We start from the raw sequence: 7,095 nt of genomic DNA on the forward strand, positions 1-7,095 counted from the left end.
TGTATGGATTTTGATTTTGGTAACCTTGGTTTTGATTGTAAAAGGGTCTTTGATTTTGATTTCTCATGGGTGGTGGAGTGTATGTTGTTTGAGGGTTTTGAACATTTTTGCTTTTGTATGAGAGATTTGGATGGAACTTGGTGTTTTCATTGTAAAAATTTGAATAAGGGGTACCACTTTTGTAAGCTTGGAAAGCATTAACTTGTTCGGTTGTTCCCCTACACTCACTTGAGTCATGACCCAAAGTTCCACAATTCTCACATATCCCGCTTGGGATTGATGAGGATGCCGTCATGGCATTGACATGATGCTTTGATGTTTTTGAGTTTTCCTCAAGTCTAGCCATAGCTTGTTCAAACTTCAAGTTGATTGTGTCAATGTGAGCACTAAGTTGAGCACCCAATTGAGTAACGGAGTCCACATCATATTTTCCTCCTCTAGTAGCCTTGCGAGGTCTACTATATTGTGAATTATGGACCGCCATTTCCTCAATCTTGTTCCATGTTTGATTGTCATCAACTTCGGTGAACATTCCATTTGATCCCATATTGAGAATGTTCCTTGAATCTTCATATAAACCATTCCAAAATTGTTGCACTAAAAACCATTCGCTAAGTCCATGGTGAGGACATGAGCGACAAATACCTTTAAACCGCTCCCAAGCTTCATACAAAGATTCTTCATCCCTTTGCTTAAAACCCGTAATTTGAGCTCTTAGCATGTTAGTCTTTTCCGGTGGGTAGAATTTTTTGTAGAAAGCTAGAGCTAACTTCTTCCAAGAATCTATTCCAAGGGTGGCCTTATCAAGGCCCTTCAACCATTGCTTTGCGGTGCCGATTAACGAAAAAGGAAATAAGACCCATTTTATTTGGTCTTGAGTCACGCCCGTTTGAGAGATAGCATCACAATAATCGCAAAAGGTTTCCATATGAGAATGAGGGTCCTCACTAGGCATTCCCCCGAATTGGCTCCTCTCAACTAGTTGGATGAAGGCGGACTTGGCAATAAAATTACCGGTGAGATGTTGCGGTGTAGGTGTACCATTTGGTAGATTCTCCTCGGTGGGTATAGAGTGTGACGAGAATTTAGGCATTGTAGGTGGATTTTGTGTGGTATTGTTTAATGGGTTTTCTTCTCCTTCTATTGCGAAAGGATTGACAAACTCACTAGTGGGTTGAACAACTTCACCAACACCTCCCAAATTCCTCCTAACAAGTCTCCTATTATTCGTCAAGGTTCTTTCGATTTCACGGTCAAAAGGTAACAAATCTCTTTGTAACCTTCTAGACATGCAAAATATCAAACAACTCGAAAACAATTAGAACAAACCTTGTGGAGTTTTACTTCCCCAAGGTGAAAAAGACACAACTAATAACAATAAAAGAAATCTTAAATCAATTAAACACCGTCCCCGGCAACGGCGCCATTTTTGATCGGGTCCATTTCGTGTTCACAATTAAGTATATGTGGTCGTTGGTCAATGGTCGATACAAAACACAATTTATACTTCACAAACAACTCTACAATTAGTAAAGAGGCAAGTAAAGGTCGGATCCCAAGGGACGGGTATTGAAATGAGAATTCTATTGTAACTAGTAGTGTCTAGGGGTGTCACAAATTGAGTTGGTGTAGAAGGTTACTAAACTAAAATAGCAATGAAAATAAACTAGCAAGATGAATAAAATAAGGGGTGTAAACAATTGATTAAAAGCACTAGGGTGTCATGGGTTCATAGGGGAATCATGGAATATGATCATACAAACATGTTCTCAAATTATAAGCAAGCAATTATTGTTGTGATGGATTGAGTTGGGTTATATCTTACAATCCTAGGAAAGTTTGGGTCCCGGAGCCGAATCGATTAGATTGTACAACACCTACAAGTCGACTTAATCTTTCCTACTCAACACATGCATGGTCTAACAAGACTCGAGTTGGGTTATGTCTTACAAGTCAAGTTGAAAGGATAGAAGATGATAGTAAATGCAAGGATTCATAGGCATAGCATTTCATCAAATATAACATGTGCATGAGTTGAGATCAAAACAAGCAAGCAAATAAAACATGAAAGCATATTAATTTAAGCATGAATCATTCCCCATGTTGGTTTCCCCTAATCACCCATTAAACCCTAGCTAAGAGACTACTCACTCATTATCATATTGATCATGCTAGAAAGGTTGTCAATCATACTAACATAATGAAACATGATGAATAAATGAAAGTAATTAACAATAATTAAAAAGGGATTAAGAGATTATACCTACTAATGATTCCAATAATAAAGCAAGAATAACAGAAGTACTTGAATCCTAGATTGAGAGGTTGTCAATCTCCCAATAATAACCCAAATAATCTTCAATTACCCAAAATAAAGGAAGAACAAGAGAGAGATTAAAGAACTAAAACTTGGATTAAAACTTGATTAATACTTGATTACAATATTGAAGAGAGATTAGATTGATATTAACTACTCTAATTATTGATAAGAAGAACATGCTCCTCTAATTAGCCTAATGGGGTATTTATAGTGAAAATTAGGGAGGATGCATTAGGGTTAACTAAGGGCTAAACTAGTAATTACACTTTTTAAGTTGAGCAAGGAGAATCCGGTATTTTCTGAGAGAAGGGCTTCTCTTTTTGTAGCTTGAAGAATGAAAATCGTGCTGTACTGAAATCCGTGCGGATTGGGAGTCGGGACGGCCGGATCTGGGCTGAGGAATCTGAGCGGATCCTTGGGCAAGACGCTCAGATTTGTGAGGGGGAATCCGAGCGGATTCCAATGTGGGACGCTCGGATTGTTGAGGCTGGACGGGCGGATTGTCTGCAATCCGTTCGGATTGTTGGTCAGCTTCAATTCTTCTTCTTTTCTTCCCTTTTCTTCATAAATTCCTTGGGGATTTCCTTGGGGACGCAAGGATCCTTTCTCAACATTGCTCTTCTACTATGATATGTACAAAGGCCTTCTAGTCTTGTCTCTTCTTGATGCTTGGTCATTGAATACAATCAATTTAGCCTCGTTTTGCCATGAAAATGCAAGATTCTTACTCCTTTCCTACCAAGGGATCAAAATCTCAAAGAATATGCAAAACAAAGAACTAAAGATAAGAAATGACCCAAATAGGCACTAAAAAGCATGGAAACAATGGTAATTCGGGGGCTAAATATGCGCCAATTATGGTCACATCATTCATCATGGCTCCGATCCTTCATGGATCGATGTAAACTTGAAAAGAATGGGTCAAATTTCTCCGATTGGGATGCCCAACTCAAACTAGCCGCCCAAGGTGACGACAAGCTTCGTTACCTTACCGAGGCCTCTTCTCCCGAACCTACTACTAGGTCGACCGCCGCCACTAGGGAAGCATATGAGGCTTACCATAAGGAGTCCGCCGCAATGAAAAATGTCTTGATATTTGCGATGGAGGCGGACCTCCAAAGGAGAGCCTTTAAAATGGGCACCGCTAATGAGATTTACTCCAAGCTTGTGACAATGTTTTCACAAACTCCGCGGATCGTCCAATATGAGGCGGCCGCGGCATTCTTTGATCTCGACTTCAAAGAGGGCCAAAAGGTTAGCCCTCATGTGCTCAAACTTATGGAGCTAGTCGAGACCTTGAAGATTCAAAAGGTTGAAATCCCCAAAGAACTCATTGTAGATAGGATTCTACACTCCTTATCCAAAGTCAAAGCGTATGTTCAATTCCGGGTGAATTTTAACATGCAAGACAAGGATGTGTCTCTTGAAGAATTGCACAAGTTACTTGTGCAAGCCGAGAGGGACATGGGGTTAAATGTGAACCCACCAAAGGATGTGCTTAACATAAGCACTAAGAGCAAGGGGAAGTTCAAGAAGAATGGGAGGAAGGGTAAGAAGCAGACTCCCACATTCACCAAAGCTAAGGCTAATGATGCTAGCACTTCAAAAATCAAGAAGGGTCCTCTTGATAAATGCCATTATTGTAATGGTATGGGACATTGGAAAAGAAATTGTTCCAAATACCTTGGTGATATTAAGGCTGGAAAGATTACTCCAGTAGGTAAATGACTATCCTTTCTTTTATGTTTCTAATACAACTATGGTATTGTGATACAAAGTTGTGATAATGTATCTCCCTTTTTATTATAAATAGGGCCTCCACCAAGCAAAGACAAGGGAAAAGAAAAGCAAGCTTGAGAAACCATCAAGAAGCTAGGAATAGCTTTCATGGAGCTTTGCTTTTTATTGTCTTATTTTAATCATGTTTTGGATTTTAGAACCTTTAAGTTTCCGTGTTCGACATGGAAAGGTATTTTGGATAATTGGTTGTATTTTGGATAATGGTGGCTTGGTTTGCAACCCAAGTCACCCGTTTTATCATTTTATCCTTTGTTCTAAAATTCGTATTTAAATGCTTGCTCTTAGAAACATATGATTATTCACTTAAAGTGATCTAATAGACAAATATAATGACGGGATTCATTATATGTCCACATGCTTAAGGCTTGTGTATGATCATTTACAAAGTGATTTTGAGTCTATGAACTCTTTTAAAGGAATATCAACCACCAAGTACACTTGCGAAATCTAAAACTATTAGTCAATCTATGAGATAGTTCTCCTTATACTTCAACATCATTATTTGTGTCTCATATGCTATCTTTGAATCTCTAGTGTATTTATTCTAAAGATAGAGTGGGAGAAAAACGAGGACACAACTCACACCAAGATAAGTTTGTGTACTTGTGTAAATGAGATCTACGCAAGAGAGAGTGATTTGAATGAAGGTATATCTAGTTATATAGCATACCCAATAGATGAGATCTATGGTCTCAAGTAAGTTCTATATGACTAAAGAGACCAAGTGAAGTAATCATAAGAGTATGTTCTCAAGATAACTACACGAGGAGACCAAAAGAAAGTTTTGGTACAAAATGACTAATATAAAGTCTTAACAAGAGTTTTGACTAGTTTATGAAAAATTTTGACCAATAGTTTCAACCTTGAGATTTACTTAAGAGCCTAAATGAATCAAAGTAACATACTAGTTATAAACGAGTTGCAAGGATTGATATACCGATATCTTCAATAGCTATGTTTTTTACCTCGCAAATGTCATTACTTAACCACATTATGAAAATGAATTGGTTAAACCTCCTTCTGAAAGGGATATTTTTGAAGGACGTGAATTAGATATTATTTATATTTAAACAATGACATTACTACGTATCATTATGACATGTACGAATTAGAGATTAAAATCTCTTTCCATAAGGTTGAGATGAGACCTCTTCAAAATAGGAATTTTGAAAGGATATGATGGGAACATATATGGCTTCATCTTAATAACTTTGCAAAGCAACATACATTCCAATTTTGAAAATGTTTTCAATTGAGTATTCAATTTCGAAACATGTGGAATTAAGTGGGAGTTTAGAAATTATCATGTGAAGACATGGAATTTAGTGGGAGCTATCATCCTTTGAATGTTTACAACTCATTACTCATTAGGAATGACGAGCTAATATCTTCTTTCACAAAGAAGTATTTGAGTTTTCAATTCTGGATGATTATGGACTATGATGAATCCAATTACATCAAGAGATATTGGATTAGTATTAAGAAATACACATCGAATCAACATACACATTAGGTTATTCATGTGAATGAAAATGGAATTGCCATTAGCAGTCATGGTCGTTCCTTGAACCTAAATATAGTTGATGACATGATTAAAAGTTGCTAATGTTTCCGCCATTAGAATAATCATGCGCATGTCCAATCATGAATCATATGCATAAGAGCATGATGAATCATTGGTAAGCCATAGTAGAAACGTCATGAATTCTCGAGAAGAATTCGATGAGCAATTTCCGTGTTTGACGGAATGCTCTATTATGTGTCAAGAGGTTGCACATATTATAGAAAATCCGAGCACATGTAAGGATTTATGGGAATCCTAAGCCTTTCAAGCTAATAGGAGAAATAAGAAGTTTGGAAAGATACTTAGTTGAATAAGAAGTTGCTCAAAACTAATCTTTCCTAATATGCTAGGACTTGTGGGAAGTGCTAGGCTGATCATCTTGACAAATTGTTGCAAGACTCTACAAAACATATACCTAGTGCATTGTGTGTGGATGGAGTACTTGATCAGTACAAGTTATATCATTCATCACAAATTCGTTCGTTATGTGATAATCGATAAGGAAGTTCTTTCAAAGATAAATAACCGAAACCAAGGTCGGGAACCTTGATGTGTACTTGGTAAGGTTCATGCTATGAGTGATAACATGAATGTAAAGGACAATACGATTGAGAAGTTTGAACACATGGACACATGACATGTTAAACTTCTATTGCAATCAACAAGTATTTACACACTTACGATGTGCATCACAAGGTTGTAATATGGTATTGACTACCTGAGTGTGATGTCGACATTTGTCGTTTGAGTTATTAGTAACTCACCTTATACTTTGTTACATCCAACGGGTTGTAGAGACAATTGAACCCCGTTTAAGTGAACACGGATTAGCATCGTATTTGCCCATAGTTACTTACATGAGGTGACGTCTCGAAGTGACTAGAGTGTGATGCGATTGATGGCAAGTTCAAGTGCCATAGAGTCATGTGAGATGACTAGTCGATCACATAGGCAGACTGTTAGGAACATTTTGTCGGGCCTTATGACCGCTTATAGAGTTCTGGCAAATTTATATAGCCTGGTCGTGGCGAGAGCTGCTATAGTATTCAAATGAGTCGATTCTTTTGACTAAAGACTATTCGCCTAAGATGGCACAGCTTCAGATTAACTTTGATTTGTGTTACTACGACCTTCGTAAATGGGATCAAATGGGCATATTTTGGGTTATGATGGTTGTGGCTAGTTGAAGGGAATGAGTGCGATAGGAATTGTCCACCCCTAGTCAGGGTTATAACAATATCTCAGGGCCACTCGAGGAGTAATGAACTGGAAATGCGTGGCCACGCTCGGAATGTATCCATGGTGGATAAATCCGGTCAATCAGTTATTCTCCAGATCGAGGAAACCACTCCCGATATGATCACTTGCAAGTACGACCTGAAAGCCACCTTGCATTGAGTGGGAGATAGTA

The 7,095-nt window shown here is 37.9% G+C and overlaps 1 non-coding gene across 1 annotated transcript; it reads left to right on the plus strand.

The window, feature by feature from the left end:
* Positions 1-614: 614 nt before the first annotated feature.
* Positions 615-721, plus strand: LOC141654285 (small nucleolar RNA R71). The gene has a single exon (XR_012547846.1). It is a non-coding gene; the product is annotated as a small nucleolar RNA R71 (small nucleolar RNA).
* The last annotated feature ends 6,374 nt before the right edge of the window (positions 722-7,095 follow it).

This window comes from Silene latifolia, chromosome 4, assembly GCF_048544455.1.
Source record: "Silene latifolia isolate original U9 population chromosome 4, ASM4854445v1, whole genome shotgun sequence".
NCBI lineage: Eukaryota > Viridiplantae > Streptophyta > Magnoliopsida > Caryophyllales > Caryophyllaceae > Silene > Silene latifolia.